The 23,225-nt window shown below is 34.2% G+C and overlaps 1 protein-coding gene across 1 annotated transcript in view; it reads right to left on the bottom strand.

Annotated features, from left to right (window-relative positions):
* CDH19 (cadherin 19) overlaps positions 1-23,025 on the bottom strand; it is an 80,887-nt gene extending 57,862 nt beyond the window's left edge. Inside the window, exon 1 of the mRNA XM_061399564.1 lies at positions 22,750-23,025. The gene's annotated coding sequence lies outside the window, so the exon portion shown is untranslated. The remainder of the gene's footprint in view (positions 1-22,749) is intronic.
* Between the last annotated feature and the right edge of the window lie 200 nt (positions 23,026-23,225).

The following is a 23,225-nucleotide window of genomic DNA, read 5'->3' as shown; positions in this document are numbered from 1 at the left end:
CCAAAAGAGAAAGGAGAGAAAATAATAATAACCAATGGTTTTTCAAATGTGCAGAACAATATCACATTTAAAAAGACACTCAACAAACAAGTAAGAGAAAAATCATGTTATTGTAAAATTACTAAAAATAAAATGTTAGGATAAAAAGGGAAACAATGAGAATGTCCATTAAATGCTCATCAGAAATAACTGATGAAAAGAGAGTGACACATATAAAGTTCTGAGAGAAAATCCTTCAACCTATAATTATATATCCTTCAAAATCAAGGTAATATAAAACACATTAGAATTAATCAACAGCACAACTGCACTGTAAAACTATTAACTGGAAACTCTTCAGAATGAAGGACATGTGGACCAACATAAAATAACGAATTAGAAGGAAATATTAAATATGTATAGTAAATATAAAAGGCTATTTTGTATTTTTATTAATACTTTAAAATACCTACTATTTATAAATTAATAACAATATTACAGGGTATATAACATGTAGAATAAAATCAATGCTGATAATGATGAAAATAAAGGGATGTGGGAAATTACACTATCTATTATTCAACTTCTTGCATTATAGATAAAGTGATGTAGCAATTGCTCACGTAGGCTGCTGTGAGAAATGATGGATGCACACCAAATTCACCAGAGCAATCACTAAAAATAAACAAAATGCCGTATCATGTGACGAAGAAAGGGAAAGTAAGATTCTAGAAATTTTTATTAGTGCAATAATAAACAGGAGACTGCAGGAGAAGAAGTAAACTCAAGATTGTATAGCAAATTCAACCAAATAAGTCACTGCAGTAAAATGAGATTAATAAAACACTGCAAATAACATGCAGTGTTTGTCAGTTTGGAATTTAAAAACTTAACCCAACAAAGTACTAAACAAATCATGTAATTATAAATACACAGATAGGTTGTAAGGACAAGGAGGAGAAAAATGTACCATAAAATAATAATCATGTTAGCTGAAATGATGTATCAGTATCTCAGAAACAAGACCTCAAGATAAGAAGTATATCATCTGACATAACAAGAGCATTTATAAAGATTATAAAAGGAAATTTATCAAATAGGCCTAACATTCCCCAACATAAGTGAATTTAATATCAGAGCTTTGGAATACATGAAGCAAATATCAATAGAACTAAGAAGTAAATAGTTATAATTGTGGAGTAGTTAACACTGACCTCCTCTATTGAAATGTGAATTGAACAATAAAAATCCCTGAAAATTAAAAGCACAGTCAATCAACATAAAATAATTAAGACTATAGATTGCAGTACCAAATGGGATATAGTTTTCATGCACTGCTGGTGAGAATGGAAGCTGGCACAACCGGTGTAGAAAACAGGTTTTTAAGTTAAAAACTTAAATATACACCAGCCATATGAGCCAGCAATTCTATTCTCAGATATTTGCTCCAGATGAATAAAATTACACGTCCATGCAAAGATATTTATCAGAATGTTTAAAGCAGATTTATTTAAAATAGCCCAACTGACTACAAATCAAATGCCTAGCAACAATTCAATGTATTAAGCGTGGTACATCCACGGGGTGTAATCGTGCTCAGTAGTAAAAATAAATGAACTATTGATGCACAAAGTAACATCCCCAATAGTTATGCTGAATGAAAGAAGCTTGACAAAAGATAATTCAGATTGTATGTTTCCATCTGTATATAATTCTAGAAAATTCAAACCTATTACAATGACAGAAAACAGGTAAGTTCTTGAGAGATCATGGAGCTGGAGGAGAAGAAGAAGCAGGGAATACCAAGGGTCTTAAGAGAAAATCCAGAGAAGGCAATGGGACCCCACTCCAGTACTTTTGCCTGGAGAATCCCATGGATGGCGGAGCCTGGTGGGCTGCAATCCATGGGGTCGCGAAGAGTCGGACACGACTGAGCGACTTCACTTTCACTTCTCACTTTCATACATTGGAGAAGGAAATGGCAACCTACTCCAGTGTTCTTGCCTGGAGAATCCCAGGGACGGGGGAGCCTGGTGGCTGCTGTCTATGGGGTCACACAGAGTCGGACACGACTGAAGTGACTTAGCATAGCGTAAGAGAAAATCGAGAAGTGATGGCTTTATTAACTTGACTGTGATGATGGTCTCACAGAAGTATAAATATGCCAAAGAAACCCACATCAATTTGAATATGTGTGGTTTGTTCTGTCAGTTATCCCTCATTGAAAGTGAAAGTGAAACTGAAGCCGCTCAGTCGTGTCCGACTCTTTGCTACCCCATGGACTGTAGCCTACCAGGCTCCGCGGTCCATGGGATTTTCCAGGCAAGAATGCTGGAGTGGGCTGCCATTTCCTTCTCCAAGGGATCTTATTACTGCTGCTAAAAAAATCTGATTTCAATGCTACTCTCTCAAATCTTCCTACCTTTTCCTCCCGACCATTGCATCCAGAAGTCTGTTCTTTTGCACTCAAACATATGCATTAGGGCTTCCCTGCTGGCTCAGACAGTAAAGAATAAACAAGCAATACAGGAGACCCGGGTTCAATCCCTGGGTGGGGAAGATCTCCACTCTCCCCTTACCCCACTGTGTCCAAAAGTCTGTCCTTTTGCACTGAAACATGTGCATTACCGTATGTAAAGTGTCAGTGGGAATTTGTTATATGAGGCAGGGAACCCAAAGCCTGTGTGTTCTGTGACAGTGTAGAGGGATGGGACTGGGGAGGCTTCAACATGTTAGTAGTTTGACAAAAAAAGTGTGGGGTTTTAAAAGAAGATATTGTGCTAGATTAAAAGATGTTTAAGACACAAGAACAAGTGTAAAGTGAGGTCATTGTCTAGACCTTGATTTGTATAAACACATTCTTATCCTTACATTTTTATGAATCTGTAATATTTAATATGAATTGGTTATTAGGTGATAAATAAAAATATTGCTAATTTTGCTAGTTGTCGTTTTTCTGGTCAAGAACTGATAATTTTTGGTCCTCCTGATAGTTAATATTCTTAAAATTGGTTAATGAGTATTTGCGCTGCATTTTCAACTGTATTTAAAACATATTTTCAACGATAAAAATAACAATGATTTATTTTATATGTGTAAAATCAATATGATGCTCAGAAAGTTTTAAATATTTTAGTACCAGCAGTTGATGAAAATATACAAAAAACAGAACTCCATAATAAGTTAATGAAATTAAAAATTGGGCAACCACTAAATGGGCATACCAGATGGCTCAAAGGTAAAGAATTCACCTGCAGTGCAGGAGACACAAAAGACTCTGGTTTGATCTCTTCATTGGGAATATTTCCTAGAGAAGGAAATGGCAACCTTCTCCAATATTCTTGCCTGGAAAATTCCATGGACACAGGACCCTGGTAGACTACAGTCCACAGGGTCATGAAGGATCAGACACAACTGAGCACATACATGGACATGATGAAGATAATTTGTCCAAATTTAGTATATATTTAAAAGCTAGTTTAATCTATAATCTAACAGCTATTTTCTTTACCACTTTATATCTCAAAAAATTTTTAAAATTTGTCCACTTAGAGGCAAATATAAACGAATTATGTAGGAAAAAATGTATAAAGAATTGAAGTTCAAATTAAGGGACCATATGCTACCAAATGTTTCAAAATTATAAGATGATACATTATAAATTATTCTCATAAATTGGCTTTCTAAACTAAGTCTAGGAAAATAAAAATAATACACAGAATTTATTATGATAGTTAAGATGATAGGAGAAAGAGAAACCGGTTTAAGTTGAAGTTTAGAAATATCTGTGGCATTTTTCTCCTCTGATACAACCTAAAGCTATCAAAGCATAATATCCATTAAACCTGAATGACTGTTCTACCTTATGTTATTTTTTCAGCTTAAGCATATGACGGAAATATTTAAAAGTTAAGTTATCACTATTTCATGCATCTGTATCATAACAAAACAGATAGGAATACAATACCCTGTCATATGAAACAGTAAAAAAATAGAATGAAATGGTGGCAGTAAGCATATTTGAATGATGAACTATTGTGGATTTGTTTGCTATCTTCCATATTCCAAATTTCCTATAGTGGTCATACATTTAAGGGGAAGGGAAAAATTGTTGCAAATAATGGTCCTTTTTTGATTGAAGAGTGTTGGCAGCTGTCAGCGGTGTCAGATGAGAGATACCCAGAGCTGAGTTCAGGCTAATAAGGAAGACTGTTATCAATTAATATGTCTGAAATGGGCCCTAGAGAAATAGCCAGTGACATTTCTGACCTACGTCGGCAATCCTGGTTTTATTTTCCAATCAAGTGAATACAGGATATAAATCTGTATAATATTTCTTTCTTTGTTAAATTTTTATTTTTGATTGGAGGATAACTGCTTTACAGTGTTGTGTTGGTTTCTGCTGTACAACAAAATGTATCAGCTATAAGTATACATATACTTATATCTATCCCCCCTTATATACAGTATATACATACACTGTATATTATATGTATATAATTATTATTATATTTATATAATAATTATATATTATTACAATTATACTATATACAGTATAAAATACTGTCTATATTATACAGTATGTGTATATATACTTATATTATCCCTCCATGCATAATATGTCAATATAGAGAAAAACATGCCATTACTCTGAATCATATTAGCTTGTTTGGATTTAATATCAGTTCCAGTATCTAGACATATGTGTAAATATTAAATAAAATGTATAGTATAGTATTTTTCAAAATATATAATATATTAAAATAAGGTGGCATTGATATTAACACAATATTATCTAATAAAGTTATTAATATTTGAACAACAATATTATTATAAGCATCAATATAATATATCCAAGTAGAATCACATGATTTTAATATATAAAAGTGTATTTCATATAATATATTATACTCACACATGAAGGGATGTCTATTGAGAAATTTTAAGTGATCTACATAATAGCAAATAGAAGTAGGATTGTATATCTAATTTTAAGGTCATAGAGTCTACATTATACTTTGCATTTTCCTGAATAGAAGAAAGGAAATGCATAGATTTCTGACATTGTGTATGACACCTGTCTTGGGTAGTTCATGTTCTTAAAGCTGAATAAAGTTCTTTAAATTGCATTTTAACTTTTGGACCAGTCTTGAAACTAGACATAATAAAATGTTTTCTATTATCTCCTTTTAGACCATCATTTTCCCTCTTACTCTAAAGATTCTTGAGGTCAGAAAGCAGAGAAAGAATAAGTCAGAATGATGGATTTGGTGGCTGTGTGGGGGAAGATAAAAGTTGGAGCTGGGGAAGTGTGGATCAGATAAATATAGAAACTTAATCCTATTTGTGATCTCTTAAAAATCAAGGGAAACTTGGCAGTATCTTAGAGTGACATTATAAATAAAGGCTTTTAAATGGCTTTCTCAGAACTGCTAATAGGAATATAATAAGAAATGAGTGGATATAGCTTGCAGATATAAGTGAGAAGGAAGACAATTTTTGAACCAAAAATTATAATTAAGCATGTGTTAACTCTTTCTTAAGAGAGTTAGAATGTAAAATACCTTTTTCTTTGTTCTGTTTATGAATTCTCATTAGACTTATATTTTACTCATTTACTGTGGAATTGAGAGTGTATGCTACAGATGAAACAATGTAGTGGCTGAAACCGCCTAAGCCCTCTTTGACATTATAGCCTTCTCCAACACTACTTGTGCAGTATCCTAAAATGTAGAATCAATTCATTCCTGGGCTGGCTGTTGTGAACTCTGTTTTGGAGCAGCAGGGAGGGGAGTCCATGGGGACACAAAGAGTCAGACACAGCTGAACGACTTTCACTCATTTTCGGGGAGGGCTGTGGATTAATGAGCCCCATGTGAAGGCTGTGCATTGATAGGATTGAAAATGCCCATGCAAAATATTCCACAATGGGAAGATACAAATTTCAGTTGATGAAATACACATTGGCAAAATCTCATTTAAAAAAACCTGGTATCTCACCTTTTCTTTCCCTTCCACAAGCTTCCAAAATGGGATTCATTCTTATAACTTCAAGGCTAAATCTTTGTATAACTCTCTACTGAAGGTTCACTCAAACTCCTTTTGGACTATATTCCTCACTACATGTTGCCAATGCAGTTAGTATGTATAAAACTTAACTATGTCTTTACCAGTTTTGTAATCCAATTTTAATTTAGCTATTGCAGGTCCACTGGCTATTTCTCATATGTATTTTCTTGTGTGATTGCCGTCAAAAAACTTTATTTTCTGAAATTTTTTTCATATAACATTCTCATGAAAACATGTAATATAAATGAATAAAACAGTGCTCTATTTTTAATACCTAAAAAGATATTCTAATACAGTATTTCAGGAGATAAACTCATATATATTTCTCTATATTTTTCTATCACTGTATAATTTCAAAACACTGGAAAAATCCCAGAATACCTTGTATTTAATTATTTGGAGAAGATATAAAAAATTGCTCTCATAGATGACAAAGAAACAAGTGAATGAAAAATAAGTTTCAAAATTCATGTTGGTGGTGGTTTAGTTGCTAAGTTGTGTCCAACTTTTGTGAGGCCATGGACGGTAGCCTGCCAGGCTCCTCTGTCCATGGGATTCTCCAGGCAAGAACACTGGAGTGAGTTGCCATTCCCTTCTCCAGCAGATATTCCCAACCCAGGAATCAAACCCAGGTCTCCTGCATTTCAGGCAGATTCTTTACCAACTGAGCTACCAGGGAAGTCTGAAATTCATGTTAACATAATGCTATTCAGCTACAAAATCTTATGCTGTAAAGGCACTTAATGAAATGAAAATATGGTGCAACACTTTGCTAGGTGAAAGAAAGAAATTACGTAGAAAATGATTCCATTAATTTGACCATAAATGTAGACAAATTCAGAGAAGAAAGCCTGGAAGACTATGCCCTCAAATGCAAATAGAAATCATCTCTGAATTGAGGAATTATAAATGGAGTAAAAGAATATGCATTTCTATTTTTTAGTATTAATATTTATTTAGTTTATACAGATATACACCTAGTTTTATAATGAATTATGAAGTTATTTTACATAAAGTAAGGTTATGTAGCACCATATTGAAGATCAAGAGTTTACTATTTCCTGAGTGAGGTGATTCTCCCAAATATGTTGAAACGCAATGTTCTAAGTCCGCTCAGTGGGGTTAAGAGCGCCACCTGTGGACCAAAGATGTCTATGACAAGATCAGGCCCACCACCCACTGCTGTGTGACTGGGCAATACCTGCTTAGCTATTCTCGCCTGGGAAATCCCAAGGGCAGAGGAACCTGGGGACCTTCAGTCCATGGGATCACAAAGAGCCGCACACGACTGAGCGACTAACACTACATACCTCAGTTTTGTCATATGAAAAATGACAATGAAAATAAGGCATATCACTTGGGGTTGTTATCTTGATTAAATGAGTCAGTGTACACAGAATACTGTCTGATGCACACTATATGTTATGTAAGTATTTTAAGTAATTCTATAAAAATAGCAACCTATACCTGGGTAGTAAATACCTAATGATTTCTTTATTTCTAAACTTTGAAGTAGTCAACTACTATTATTTCTGCAAACTTCATGCACATATAAAAACTTATAAATGACTATTGCAAACATAGTGTAGGATACATTGTCCTAATGTATGTGTTCTACAAGTATTTTCAAAGGATTTGAATATCATTATTTTTTCCAAGAATGCTAAGTGACTATGACAGATAAACATTGTCATGCTTGAAGCAATGTGTGATATTGGATGGGCATATACAGGCTGAAAATGATCCCACTGTGACTCAGAACAATTATGTTTTCAAAGAAGACTAATTATGACTTAAGGGATGAAAAATATGATAATCTATGCACTTATACAGTTTGTTACTGAATCTAATTACAAATTGTCTTTTCTATGACCTCTTCCTGGTTATATAAAGATAATTATTCCATCTGTGAAAACTTATAAAATATAATGTATTCTGAAAGGCTTGTGTAAAGCTGAAACTAAGCTCAACTTAGCCAGCTCCTCAAAGAGACAAGCAGATGGCAGTTAATACAATGCCTCTGTCTTCAGAAAACCACTGAGGAGGCTTGGCCAAAATAGCATACCAAAAGACATACTTTGCAATGGTCAGGAAGTTCCAAAGCTTAAAAAAATAAACTCTTAAAGTCCTAGTTTCTAAAGTGCTACTTAAAAATAAGATAACATATTTCCCTTTATTAATTTAAAGAAGCAAATCTAATGTTTCATATTAGGATCTAAAGGTGTGAAGCGAGCAAGTTCTATAAAACCTTAGGGCTGGACAGGCAGTAAAATGAGGCTCTGGGGGATGTGAGTGGTAATATTATCACAGAGGAAGTAGTTTGAAATCCTTTTCCTTTTTCTTTTTTAATTTGACAGATCTTTTTATAAAAGAAAAACAAGGAATGCCTCTTAACAACCCCCCTTATTCCATAAGCAACTTTATCATTCCTTATAGGATGGGTGGGGGAAGGTTACTGACTGCGCCTTGAAGTTCATTTTTTCCAAGGTTGTGGAACTGCCTCAATGTACCTTTCAGAAGATACTCTGCACTTGTGTGAATCTATTTAAAGCTTCTCTACTTACTTAAATGGGCTTCCCTGGTGGCTCAGTCAGTAAAGAATCTGCCTGCAATGCAGGAGACTGGGGTTCGATCCCTGGGTCAGAAGGTCCCCTGGAGAAGGAAATGACAACCCACTCCAGTATTCTTGCCAGGAAAATCCCATGGACAGAGAACTCTGGAGGGTTTCAGTCCACGGGGTCACAAGAGAAACTAAACCACAACCACCACTTACTTAAATGCAGAAGCAAGGATATTAATAATATAAAAGTGTTAAGTTCTTGAACTATTTCAGTTGAAGTATCTTGGGGACTCTATTATTACCTACTGTAGTGTTTCCCAGCTCAATGTCTTCCTTTAGATTTATATTTATTTATTTTAACCATTAGTTAATATGAGGTCAGTTTTCAAGAAATAATTTTAATTCTCTAAGAGTGCTGAAAGGCATCTGCAATTCCAGGACTTTGAAATGTTTGTTCTGTTTCTCCCATCCACCATGACAGTTTGTTGCCCAATTGAAGGCTTCAGTGTATTCCAACAGTCAGGTCAATCACAGTTCCAAGAAATAGATAATATGAATGAGGACCACAATGAATAATATGCAAACAGGATTAACAAAACTTGATGGCTAACTGGAATTCAAAAGAGATTAGGTCAGTTTGGAAATACTGAGGTTGAGATTTCTGCAAAAATTATAGGCAAAGGTTTTGAGTAGCATGAGGTGATTCCAGTCTCAGAGACCATTGTAATTGTCCACAAGGTATCTTCCCTTTCACCCTGTTTCTAAGAAAAGCCTACCTTTAGTTCTGTAGGATTTCCTTAACCATCTCTAACATCTAAATAATTAGTAAGCAGAAATGGCTGTGACTGGCATGTGAAATAAGAGAGCAAAAAAGGAACTAAAATCTTTTGATTGCTATGGTAGACATTATCATATCTTACCAGTATCCCTACCACAATTGCAGAAGCTCTATACAATCAGCAAAAACAAGACCAGGATCTGACTGTGGCTCAGATCATGAACTCATTGCCAAATTCAGACTGAAATTGAAGAAAGTAGGGAAAACCACTAGATCATGCAGGTATGACCTAAATCAAATCCTTTATGATTATACAGGGGAAGTGAGAAATAGATTTAAGGGACTAGATCTGATAGACAGAGCACCTGATGAACTATGGACAGAGGTTCGTAACACTGTACAGGAGACAGGGATCAAGACCATCCCTATGGAAAAGAAATGCAAGAAAGCAAGGTCTGAGGAGGCCTTACAAATAGCTGTGAAAAGAAGAGAAGTGAAAAGCAAAGGAGAAAAGGAAAGATATAAGCATCTGAATGCAGAGTTCCAAAGAATAGCAAGGAGAGATAAGAAAACCTTCCTCAAGATCAATGCAAAGAAACAGAGGAAAACAACAGAATGGGAAAGACTAGGGATCTCTTCAAGAAAATCAGAGATACCAAGGGAACATTTCATGCACAGATGGGCTCGATAAAGGACAGAAATGATATGGACCTAACAGAAGTAGAATATTGAGAAGAGGTAGCAAGAATACACAGAAAAAATGTACAAAAAAGATCTTCACAACTCAGATAATCACGATGGTGTGATCACTGACCTAGAGCCAGACATCCTGGAATGTGAAGTTAAGTGGGCCTTTGAAAGCATCACTACGAATAAAGCTAGTGGAGCTGATGTTATTCCAGTTGAGCTATCCTGAAAGATGATGCTGTGAAAGTGCTGCACTCAATATGCCAGCAAATTTGGAAAACTCAGCAGTGGCCACAGGCCTGGAAAAGGTCAGTTTTCATTCCAATCCCAAAGAAAGGCAATGCCAAAGAATGCCCAAACTACCGCACAATTGCACTCATCTCACACACTAGTAAAGTAATGCTCAAAATTCTCCAAGCCAGGCTTCAGCAATACATGAACCGTAAACTTCCAGATGTTCAAGCTAGTTTTAGAAAAGGCAGAGGAACCAGAGATCAGATTGCCAACATCCACTGGATCATCAAAAAAGCAAGAGAGTTCCAGAAAAACATCTATTTCTGCTTTATTGGTAAGACAAAGCCTTTGTGTGGATCACAATAAACTGTGGAAAATTCTGAAAGAGATAGGAATACTAGACCACTTGACCTGCCTCTTGAGAAACCTATATGCAGGTCAGGAAGCAACAGTTAGAACTGGACATGGAACAACAAACTGGTTCCAAATAGGAAAAGGAGTACGTCAAGGCTGTATATTGTCACACTTCTTATTTAACTTATATGTAGAGTACATCATGAAAAACGATGAGCTGGAAGAAGCACAAGCTGGAATCAAGATTGCCAGGAGAAATATCTATAACCTCAGATATGCAGATGACACCACCCTTATGGCAGAAAGTGAAGAACTAAAAAGCCTCTTGATGAAAGTGAAAGAGGAGAGTGAAAAAGTTGGCTTAAAGCTCAACATTCAGAAAACGAAGATCATGGCATTTGGTCCCATCACTTCATGGGAAATTGATGGGGAAACAGTGGAAACAGTGTCAGACTTTATTTTTTTGGACTCCAGAATCACTTCAGATGGTGATTGCAACCATGAAATTAAAACACGTTTGCTCCTTGGAAGGAAAGTTATGACCAACCTAGATAGCATATTCAAAAGCAGAGACATTACTTTGCCAACAAAGGTCTGTCTAAGTCAAGGCTATTGTTTTTCCAGTGGCCATGTATGGATATGAGAGTTAGACTGTGAAGAAAGCTGAGTGCCGAAGAATTGATGCTTTTGAACATCAATTGAACATGCTTTGGAGAAGACTCTTGAGAGTCCCCTGGACTACAACGAGATCCAACCAGTCCATCCTAAAGGAGACCAGTCCTGGGTGTTCTTTGGAAGGACTGATGCTGAGGCTGAAACTCCAATACTTTGGCCACCTCACGCAAAGAGTTGACTCATTGGAAAAGACCCTGATGCTGGGAGGGATTGGGGGCAGGAGGAGAAGGGGACCACAGAAGATGAGATGGCTGGATGGGATCACCAACTCGATGGACATGAGTTTGAGTGAACTCTGGGAGTTGGTGATGGACAGGGAGGCCTAGCGTGCTGCGATTCATGGGGTCACAAAGAGTCGGACACGACTGAGTGACTGAACTGAACTGAACTGATGCATTTTATTTTGTTAATGAAATATAAGTAGAAACCATACATCTGTGTTTCAGAACAGAAGCAGTAAAAGACATTTGAATAGTTCTCTTGTCTTTATCTTTCCTTTCTTGGGCAACCAGATGCTGTAGTATGAGAGGATGGAGTTTCAGTCAAGCTTGAGACAATGAGTGACTGTACCGTCCACTGACTCAAGCATCTGTGGTATGAGATTGCTGAGAACTTGGTTAACTAGCTTAGCACCCCAATAAAATCACCAACTAGATTCTTAACAACATAGGAGGTACTCCCTGTATTTTCCAGTTAATATTCCTTTAATTCAATACTAATTATTAACTCCCATTTAAAAAGAGAAGAAAGATGAAAGTGAGCTTATAGAAAGTAATGAGAGAAAGGAGGTCACAGAGGCCAGCTATAGATAATAGCTGGAATAAAGACTTGTCAGAGTAACAGAAGAGATAAAAATGCCTAACCTAAAAGGATACAAGAAGTTGAATAGGGTCAGAGATGGAGAGAAATATGATGTGCCCAGGGACAAGTGTATTTGCATATTAATTTCAAAAACATTATTTCAAATAGCTGCCCAAGTTAAGTAATTTCCAAGATATTAAGCATAGTCAAACGGGCCACAAATCTCCATAGCCTGTATAATTCAGTTAACTTCTTCTGCATTATATCAAATCTTCGTTTCTCTAGTTCAGTTCAGTCCTCATTTTTCTGGGATATTTTCTCCACAATATTAGGTCCTGAATTAATTCCTCTGCCATTTCTTCAGTATTTTTAAAGCATATGCTTAAAATATTTTATACTGAGTATGTTTTTATTTGGGATTTCCTCATCTATCTGGTGCATTCTGATTTGGGTAAAACTCTCAAGCATTTAATACCAGGATATTCTACATGTATGACTGCAATGTATAAAATACTAAAATCAGCTGGGGGTATTCCATTAAAAACAAAACTTAAAAGGAAACTTCATTTCATCAAAGTTATAATGAATGACTTTTAAACTTAAGGTTAGCTAGGATAATGAATTTCCTGGAATATAACAGATTTTAGTCTTCCCCCCTCTCTCTCCCCCCTCCAGGGGGTAGATAATATATATCTTTACTTTCTGAGATAATTTAATTAAGGTATTAATTTTTCTGTTTGGAGCTATATTTGATATAGATATATAGATAGATAGACTGATGTTCCCTCTGGTACCATTTCTATGATCTGAGGTGGCAAGCAGAAAATATTTCTTTGTTGGCTGTTTATATTCTATGATATTAATTAACATTTAAAACAGGAAAAATAGACATAAAATTTTACTGTAAATAATTCAATATTTTACTATTGATTTTACTTTATGTATGATTACAAAGATGAAAGGTAGTTGAGAGCAGCATATACAAAAAGAAATATATAACTAAAAATAAATCTACATTCATACATTCATAAAATAGTGGTGGGTCTAAAATTTTCAAAAAGAAAGTGCACCTATCCATGAACTATTCCCAATTATACGTTGTATATCAAATCCCAAGTCTCAAACACACACAAAAACTTGTTACACACACAAAAATTTGTTACACACACACAACACACACACAAACACTCACACACATTAAAGCAATATGTGTATAATATATTATTTATAATACATATTATATTCTCATGTAATTAAAATGTGTATACATAATTATACTACATATCTATACATACACACATGTAAACATATTAAAAACAATTGGAATTCCATCTAAAATTCAGCAATTACTTATTAGTCTACTTTGATAAGTATTTTTTTCTTTGAGCAAAATGAGTGTTATAAAACTTTTAAAGTATTAACTTTTTGTATTTTAATGTTAATATTTACATAATGAAATATTATGAATCTTCCTCCTTTTCCACCAAAAAGATAACTATTATCTTGAATATAAAGAGATTTTTTTTTCTATAGATAAAAAAATCTACTCTATGGATGTTTATAAATAACATATATTCAGCATTTAAAAATCTGCATGAATGAGATATCATGTAAAGCCTTTCTCAAATTGAATATTTAATCTATGAGTTAGACTCATCTGTATTGATATATATAGACCCAGTGCATTCATTGCCACTGATTAGGATTATACTGACATATGAAGAAATCTCAATTATATACTCATTGCCTATTGAGGGAGATTTGAGTTGTTTTCTCTTTATTTATTTACCATCAATGTTTAATGAAAAGCTTTGTACCCATAAATTAAAGAGTTGGGAATTCCACAATCATGGAATCATGCAAATGAGGCATTTTTCACCTAAAACATTGTTTTGTGTGATTATACAACATTATTGGTTAATTGTTTTCATTACATAAATACCACCTGTCGATTTGAACTTATATATCTCTACAAAGACAAGATAAAGTAAAAAATATTTTCTTTCTTATCAACAATATATTCTAGTCTCTCAAGAATTTATTGCAACATTTATTATTTAGTCCTCAATTTCCATTGTAAATATATTATTTTGTCTTCCACTTATTGGAAATCTTTTTAGCCACTTCTTACTATAGTAAATAAAGACATAGTTGTACTCTGACAATTTTTGCTGATGTTGTATTAGTAGCTACATAAAGCCTAGTCAAATATATCAACCAAATGTTCCTTTCTTCAATTATCAATTTTTTCAGTACATCTTCTTTATAACTATAATATCTATAAATTTATTCTACCATCAAAAGCAATACTTAGTAAGCACCACTGCCAAATGGTGTGGAAAATATGATTTTGTTATTGAAAAAGGCATAATATAAACATGAATTTTTTAAAGACCCAAATCTTAGTGAATGAAAAGAAAGTTTAAAGTCATAGACTCTGCTATTTTGCTTGTGTGTGTGTCTATGTGTGTATGTGTATCTGTGTGTGTAGGATCAAAGCAAAATTTTAAAATTCATAAAATAGTTTCATAGAACCATATAGTATTGGACGCAGATGAACTGGGTGAAATATTAAAAGCATTTAAGCAAAAATACTTTTTTGAAAATGGTAGTAATGGTTTTTACACTAAACTGTGAACTTATGTGACAATTCTTTTATTTTATGTTGGACCTGATTACATGTTCTCTAGTTGAAAATTTTTTACTATGCATGAAGAGAATCCCTTAATCTTTTTGTGTGTAAACAGTAACTTGCTTGGTTCGTTCCCTCTAGCTGCAGGAAATGATTTACACACTTACTTTACATTAGTTTGAAATGAAAACTGGGATAAAATGTGGATTTTCCACTCCACAGTTTCTGATTCAGTGAGGTATTTTTAACAGTCTCTAAAGGTGATTCTAAGGCAAATAGACTGAGGACACTACCACCGCCATCATCATCTTCATCATTATTATCATCATGTTATCTAACTAATATTGAATGCTTAATCCATGCTTATGACTATACAAATACTATGCCATTTTTAAATGACTTGTCTTACAACATTTCTACGGTATGCATTCTATGTGCTATGTTATGAATGCAGAAAATGTGCATATGTAGGTTAGCAATTTTGCTTAGCCTTGTGGGGTGGGGTTGGAGTTAAACTCAGGGCACTTGCTTCCTTCTGAGTGGGTACCTTTAACCAATGTGCCTGAAGGATTTTGGAATATGGATAATATATTGGAAAAGAAATACGTGTGTAGATATGGGCCAGGGTTTATTTTTAGAGCAGTGGTTTCCTAACTTTCATGTTTTACACTCTTAGCAGGAAAAGAAAAACGCTTCAGGTGGACTCCAGCGTTTGCTGCGCATGTGTATACTAATCATTTACTTCTATAACTTCTATGACTATACAGATATTTCACAAGACACACGGAAAAATGAAATGCAAAAGGAGATAAAGCATCAACAAAAATAGAAATTCTTATATTTTCCCACAGCTCGATTGATGGTCTTGTGTATGCCCTGTGTTATCTAAGCGCCTGTCTGGAGACCGTTCTTAGGATAGAGGTGCACTATGTGGTCAGATGGATGTTCCAGGCAGACATTTCCCACCTTATCCTGCTTCCTCTGTCTTCAAGAGAACAATTTGCTCTAGTTCTCAGCTTGACTTTACTGTATGGCTCTGATCATGTAGCAGTAACCTTCTGGTTGACAAATTATATCTAGAATGGATGGTTATTATGAATAGTAATGACTGAGAATGTGTAATAGTAGACAAAGGTATGACATGAAGTAAATAATTAAATCAGCTGTGTAATTTTCAACTGGTTCTTTTTCTTAATTATATTATTTATTTAAATTCTCATTTAGTAACATTAAATTATTGCTATTAAGAAGAATCTAAATAAAATGTATGGTACTAACTAAGGTATGGCTTCCCAACCAGCTCTAGCGGTAAAGAACCTGCCTGCCAATGCAGGAGATGTAAGAGACACTGGTTGGATCCCTGGGTCAGGAAGATTCCCTGGAGAAGGGAATGGCAACCCACTCGTTTTCTAACCTAGAGAATCCCATGGAGAGAGGAGCCTGGCGGGCTACAGTCCCTGGGGTCGCAAAGAGTAGGCCACGACTGAAGCAACTCAGCATGCATGCATAACTAACTAAGGTACTTAAACACTCTCAGATTGAGTTTCTCCAACTGCAAAATGAGATAACATACCTGACTTCTGTATATGTTGTGATAAGTCAGGTAAAAAGAATTGGGACTGCACCAGGAGCATGCCAAATGCAAAACAAAGGTAGTTAGTATTAGGCCATAAAACAAGCCATTAAACGTTTGTAATCCCAGATTTCTTCAGAACCCTCTAATTAATCCATCCTTAGAGTGTATAAGAGAATCAGTAGTAAATCCCCATTACCACAGGAATAAAAAATCAAAGGCGTTAACTGTCAATATGAATGCTGCTTAAATCGTAGAGAAAAGAACTCCTTCCAAGACAGGACAAGAATAATAGGAAGTACTTGCTGCAGGCTGCATACAAATGACAGAGGAGTTTGGAAGGCTGCAGTCCAAATGGTCACAAAGAGTCAGACGCAACTGAGTGACTAAGCACACACAGCAAGCTAATGTACACAGTTTCTATTATGTGAAAAATCAGGTTTTGGAGTAGAAACTTACTGTCCATAGGATTTGCCAGGCAAAAATACTGGAGTGAGTTGTCATGTCTTTCTCTAGGGGATTTTTCTGACCCAGGGATCGAACTGGACTTCTTACATTGGCAGGAGGATTTTTACCACCAAGCCACCAGGGAAGCCCGGAATGATATTTGGGGAGGTCTAAATCAATCACCTTAGTCATTGCCAGAAAAAAAAAACATCTAATGAAGTTGAATCTAGTGACTAGTTTTTAAAAGGTGGGGGGAGGGGTGGTTAAACGATAAATATGAGAAGATCTCTTAGGTACTAGAATAATGATGCATAGATATCGAAAATTGGATAGAAAAGATCAGGAAATTAGAACACGAATTCAAAAGGCACAACATCCAAAAGTAAATATTAAAGCAAATGGAGGGGAAATATTACAGAATAAATGTCCATTCACTGTCTTCACGTTCTCTCATTCAGTCTACAGAAAAGTGCAATTTAGCTTTCCCCCACCCTAATAGTGCAATGCAACCAATCTATCAAGATCAAAAGGAAATTTTCCATTATATTTTAACAAAATCTAAAAACCACTTTTATTTATTACTGTAAGATTAGCTTCACAGTGGTATAACATATTGTTGCCTTCACAATAACCACATTCCTTTTATAAATGCTCCCTTTTTTGGTTTGCAAATCTCCGTACACATTTGTGTTTCTCTTTTGCCTGTAGAATCTCCATCTCATTTTCTTGCCCTAAATTCTGAAGGTCCATTCTTAAAAAATTTTTTGCTCATTCAGTACATGTTTATCTCTTGGTTTTCCAGCTTCAGTTAATGTTTATATACTGAAGCATCACAAAGCAATCTCCTGAATAGTCTATACATATCTATTTCCTGATCTACAAACCTATTTTCCAAGAGGCACCTCGATAATCATCTTTTATTCTTCATTCTCTATCATTGCGTGCATGTGTGCTCAGTCACTTCAGTTGTGTCTGACTCTTGGCCCTGGGGACAGTAGCCCACCAGGCTCCTCTGTCCATGAGATTTTTCTGGCAAGAATACTGGAGTGGGCCCTCCACATCATGATTATGTTGTTTCTTTCACCAAATAAAACCAGCCTCCACTCAGAAACTCTCAGTTGAATAAAAATTCCCTGTTTAATGTTTTCCTCCTTTACCTCTCATGCATATTCAAGCTTCATCTATGGTCAATTCTACCTCATAAATCTTTCAAAGATATGCACTAATCTCCTATGACCTCTAAATTCCTAATCCATAGCTTCTTGTTATTAGTTGTTATTCATACCAGCAAAATAACTTGGAATGATATTTTGAAATTAGAAAATATCTTCCAAGAATGTTAAGAATTTCAGACTGTTTAATCTACTAAACTCAGGTCCAAAACTCTGTCCTACAGAAATAAACTGGCATTTAGAAATGCAATGCATTATTGTGATGCATTGTTTATTGTGTAAAAAATTTGGAAATCTTTTTTATTTTATTTTTTAACTTTACAATATTGTTTTGGTTTTGCCATATATCAACATGAATCCGCCACAGGTATACACGTGTTCCCCATCCTGAACCCTCCTTCCTCCTCCCTCCCCATACCATCCCTCTGGGTCATCCCAGTGCACCAGCCCCAAGCATCCAGTATCGTGCATCGAACCTGGACTGGTGACTCATTTCATATATGATATTATACATGTTTCAGTTCCATTCTCCCAAATCATCCCACCCTCTCCCTCTCCCACAGAGTCCAAAAGACTGTTCTAATTGTTGAAGCTAGTTGAGCAATTTTTGACATATACAACCAGTCAATGTTTAAAGAGGTTTTGGACAGAGAAAGGGACGACAGAGGATGAGATGGCTGGATGGCATCACTGACTCGATGGACGTGAGTCTGGGTGAACTCCGGGAGTTGGTGATGGACAGGGAGGCCTGGCGTGCTGCGATTCATGGGGTCGCAAAGAGTCGGACACGACTTAGCGACTGAACTGAACTGATGACAATGATAGTTACATAGTTTCTTGGTAGAGAAACTATATGCTATCCAGAAAGTAGAGTTTGATAGTGAGTTATATTTAATAAGAAAAATCAGTATTACAAATGAACATGAAAAATAGATATCTTCTTTAACTCACCACCAGAGGAGTCTATAACAAGTGCTAATGTGTACCTGAAGTGTCCAGATTTGGCTTCTTTGCATTAATTAAAAACAAAAACCAGTGGCTGGTGCCTCGTGATGAATAGCTCAAGAATTTTATAAGTGTTTCTCAAGAATTAGAAAAGAGTGAATTGAAGAGTGAGTAAAGGTCGAGATGAGTTCCAATGGTAGATGTGCCTCTCGAAGGAGTTGCAAATGACAGGAAAGCAGATACATGTCTCTACCCATTTGGAATTAATAAACAATTTTTAACATAGAAATTACAGTGTTTGAGAGCTCATTTGTAGGGCAATTAAATGAGTGATATGTAAAGATGCTTCAAAAATACAATAAAAAATAAAAGATAACACAAATGAACTTATCTATGAAACAGAAGCAGACTCAGAGACATGAGAGAGGAAACTTGTGACTGCCAGGGGAGGATGGTGAGGGAAGGATGATTGGGGGTTTGTAGCAGATGTGAACTATCATGCAGAGAATGTGTGAACAACAAAGTCCTCCTGTATAATATAGGAAACTGTATTCAATATCCTGTGATAAATCATAAAGGGAAATAATATGAAAAAGAGGGCTTCCCTGGTGGCTCAGACAGTAAAGAATTCACCTGCAATTCAGAATGGGTCAGGAAGATCTTCTGGAGAAGGGAATAGAGAAGGGAATGTGCGTGAATCACTTTTTGTACAATAGAAATTAACACAACATTGTAAATCAACTAACTTCAAAACAAACAAACAAAAAAGAGGTAATGAGAATTCTCTAGGGGCCCAGTGGTTAGGACTCTGTGCTTTCACTGCTCAGAGCCTGGGTTCAGCAAACTTAACATTCCACGAGCCTCGTGGCCAAAACCAAAACAAAACAAAAAAACCCAAATCTCTTAAAAAAGGAGGTCATTGATGCTCCACTAGAGATTTTTAAGAATAAAATAGATGGCAAACTCTTGAAAACAATTCAGCTATAATTCAACTTAAAGGCAGAAAAACGATGGCATTTTCCTTTCCCATGATTTATGTACAACTTCCTCATTTCCACAGAAATGACATTTCTAAATTTTGCACTTAGAGAAAATTACCTAGGCTATTTTTAGCTGTAACTGATGTGCCAAAAGTACTCCCACCTTAATATACTATCCTGCTAATTTACGAAATTCATTTATCATCTAAGTTCTTAGAAGGAAGGAGCAGAAAAAAATGTAAATGTACTGATCTTGTATGTTGATAACTCACTGTTCTATGATAACATTTCAAACTTGATTTCAGATGCCAAAGCAGAGTCTCTGAAAAATTATATGCTGTCCTTTAACTGTAAGACGTTTTTTGATGATCCTGAATGTCTTTTACTGAGTACTAATTAATGAGACAAACTTCTGACAAAAATATTTCTACTTTACTAATTCTAGAGCCACTTTTTTTTTTTTAATGTGAAACAAGAATTGTCTGACTGGATCACTTCTGAATATTCATGCATTATTTCAAAAGGGCATGCATTGTCTCAAAAAGAAACTAGTTTTCTAGAAGTTGTGAAAAGGTAGATTTTTAGAGCATTTGAACTGAATTCTCTTAACTGAGTGGTGGCAGCAAAACTCTAACACTGTGAGCCTTTAAAAGAAAGGTCAAACATCTTTCTGGTCAGTATGGCAAAAGTAACTCATTCATTTCTCAAATTATGAGTTGTTACCAGCACTGTGAGAAAGAAAGGATTCATATGGGTTATGAAGTTCTGTATTTGTGTTTTATCCTTAATCTGTTACACCAAAACAAAGATACAGGTATTAGATGATCATAGTTTTTAAGGAAAGTCATCATGACAACAAAATATAAAAGTTCCAATTCCTCATGTTCATCAGCATAGTCCTCAAATATTATGGTCAGTATCAATGAATCCTAATCTAAAGAAAGGGATATGAAAATCAATATCTTCTTTTAAACTGTGTAATGCATTTATTCTTATTGCATTACTACTTAATAACTTGTCAAATACTATACTATAACACTTTACATATAAAATAATGCTAAGAGCATGACTGGCAAAAAGTTCATAATTAGTTATTGATTATTATTTATCAAATTACATGTGTATATTATGATAAACTTCTAAGCAATAGATTTCTTATGAATGCATGGGAAGAATTTGTACATGTCAGTTTAAAGCAACTTCAGTTTATGATAATTTAATTGAATAATTTTTAAAAATTTTCTGGAGATAAGTACCTTAAAAATATTTCAAAAGAGAAAACAAAATAAAACAAAATGCATAAGTAGATAATCTATGCTTTAAGATTTCTAAAAATTGTGTGAAAGTGTATGTGTTTAACCAAAAAAGGAAACAAGTAAAAAACATGCTAAATTGAAACTGTAAAAATTTTATATAATTTACCTAATGATCTGATTCATTTCAGTCATCGGTAGAAGTGTTGCTAAAGAAAACACATATAAAGAAGATGAGAGCAAATGATTTCTAGATTTCATAAACTCATTATTTAAAAATTTAAGCAATTCTAGACCTATCAATTTGTATGTTTATTCTTATTGGAAATATTTTTAAATATTTTGTTAAAAATATTTGGTAAACAAAAATATTCAGATTATATTTAAATCTAAATATTTTCAAATTTAAAATTATAAATATTTGTTTGCATATTAGTGATATTTAGACATTTAAAGTACTTTGAAATAAATAATATTATATGAAAGTATACTATTTTATTACTTTATTTGATATTGCAAATAGATCTAATATATAGATATATCTTAATTATAATTATAAATTAGCAAATATTTTATGCAAATAAAGTCTTCTCTCAGGATATAGTAATTAAAAAAATAAACTGATTGATAGAACTGAACTATATATAAATTTACATAATCTGAGAAACACTTTGACATTCTACTTATACATTTTGTTAACTTTTTAATATGTTATTTCATATGCTAGTTATAGATTTACTAAATGCTTTGGCAAATTTACATTGAAATATTTTATTAAAATTAATAACCCAATTAAAATTGCTTGCAACAAATCAGAATTGAGACAATAATAAATCCCTTTCACAATTTGCATTTTCTTAATTTTTAGTTTTGTGTATTTCATATTTGATGAATTAACCTTCATGTAATGGATATAATAGATTGAAAGCTAATATGTGTACATGTTTGAATATGTATGTATTTATATTCATAATGTGCTCAATAATTTGCTTTTATTATTATTATTTTTGTAACATTCTTAATTACTTAAGCTTTTTCACTTTAAGAATTTTTGAAAGTCAATGAAAAATTTGATAACCAAAAAACCCTGACAAAAATAAAGAAAATAAAATAAGTATATGTCAACTTTAATAAGAAATTATTCTCCAAAGAAACATATAATTTTATTCAAATATGTGGAAATCTCCACAATGAATATCATTTACTAAGAAATAAATAATTTATTATTTAAAATATTTATTCTATAAATAAATATTTCCACATATCTTTAAGGTTTATAACTTTAAACCTTGACATGGCATCTGATAGTAGAGTGGTAAATATTTTTTAAAAAATTAAGAAACAAAATCCTGGAGAAAGATGCTACGTTCCTCCCAAGAAACTTGTTTTAAATTTTCTAGATATAAAGAACTTTTATTTTCCTGAATCTGAATTGCAGAGATGCTAAATTGATCTTTGTTTTAGAGAATGTTCAATGTACACGCCAAGTTTAGAGATTTTTAGAAATTTTTCCCTTATGAAGTGGAAATTAGTTTTTCAATTACTTTTTCACTCTATTTTCTTTGAGTTAGCTTATATAATTAATACTTGCCTGCTGATCACATTCTTACCTGTATATCTTCAATAAGGTCTGAAGAGACTGAAATTCAAAATTCACGTGAACCACAGGAAGAATAGTAGGAGAGTTTGCCCCGATTTTGCTTCACAGGCTTCTCCTGGAACCTTACATGTGCCACATTGCTCCGAGTTACAGACACTTGTGCTTGTAGTACCAAGACCCTCAGTATGTCACTGCTTACTGAATGCTATTTTGGGTTCTCTGAGTAGAGCCATGAACACTGAGCCTTTGTGCAAAATATCATAAGGGCACTCTGATGTCCGTTCATAGTCTGGGATTAAAATGCAGACAGCTCCAGCAAATAGTTATGAGCTGATTTTTCCCCCCTCTTTTTCCTAACAACAAACAAAAAAGAAAATAAAGTGCTTATTGGCTTGAGGTGATAAGGAGGGAATTCAACTTATGTAAGAGAATTCTGCAAGTGGAAAGGACATGCCCTCTACTTGAGGATTAGCTGATGAAACAAAT

The sequence above is a fragment of the Bos javanicus genome, chromosome 24, assembly GCF_032452875.1.
Source record: "Bos javanicus breed banteng chromosome 24, ARS-OSU_banteng_1.0, whole genome shotgun sequence".
NCBI classification, from domain to species: Eukaryota; Metazoa; Chordata; class Mammalia; order Artiodactyla; family Bovidae; genus Bos; species Bos javanicus.
This window is presented reverse-complemented; position numbering and strand designations above follow the sequence as displayed.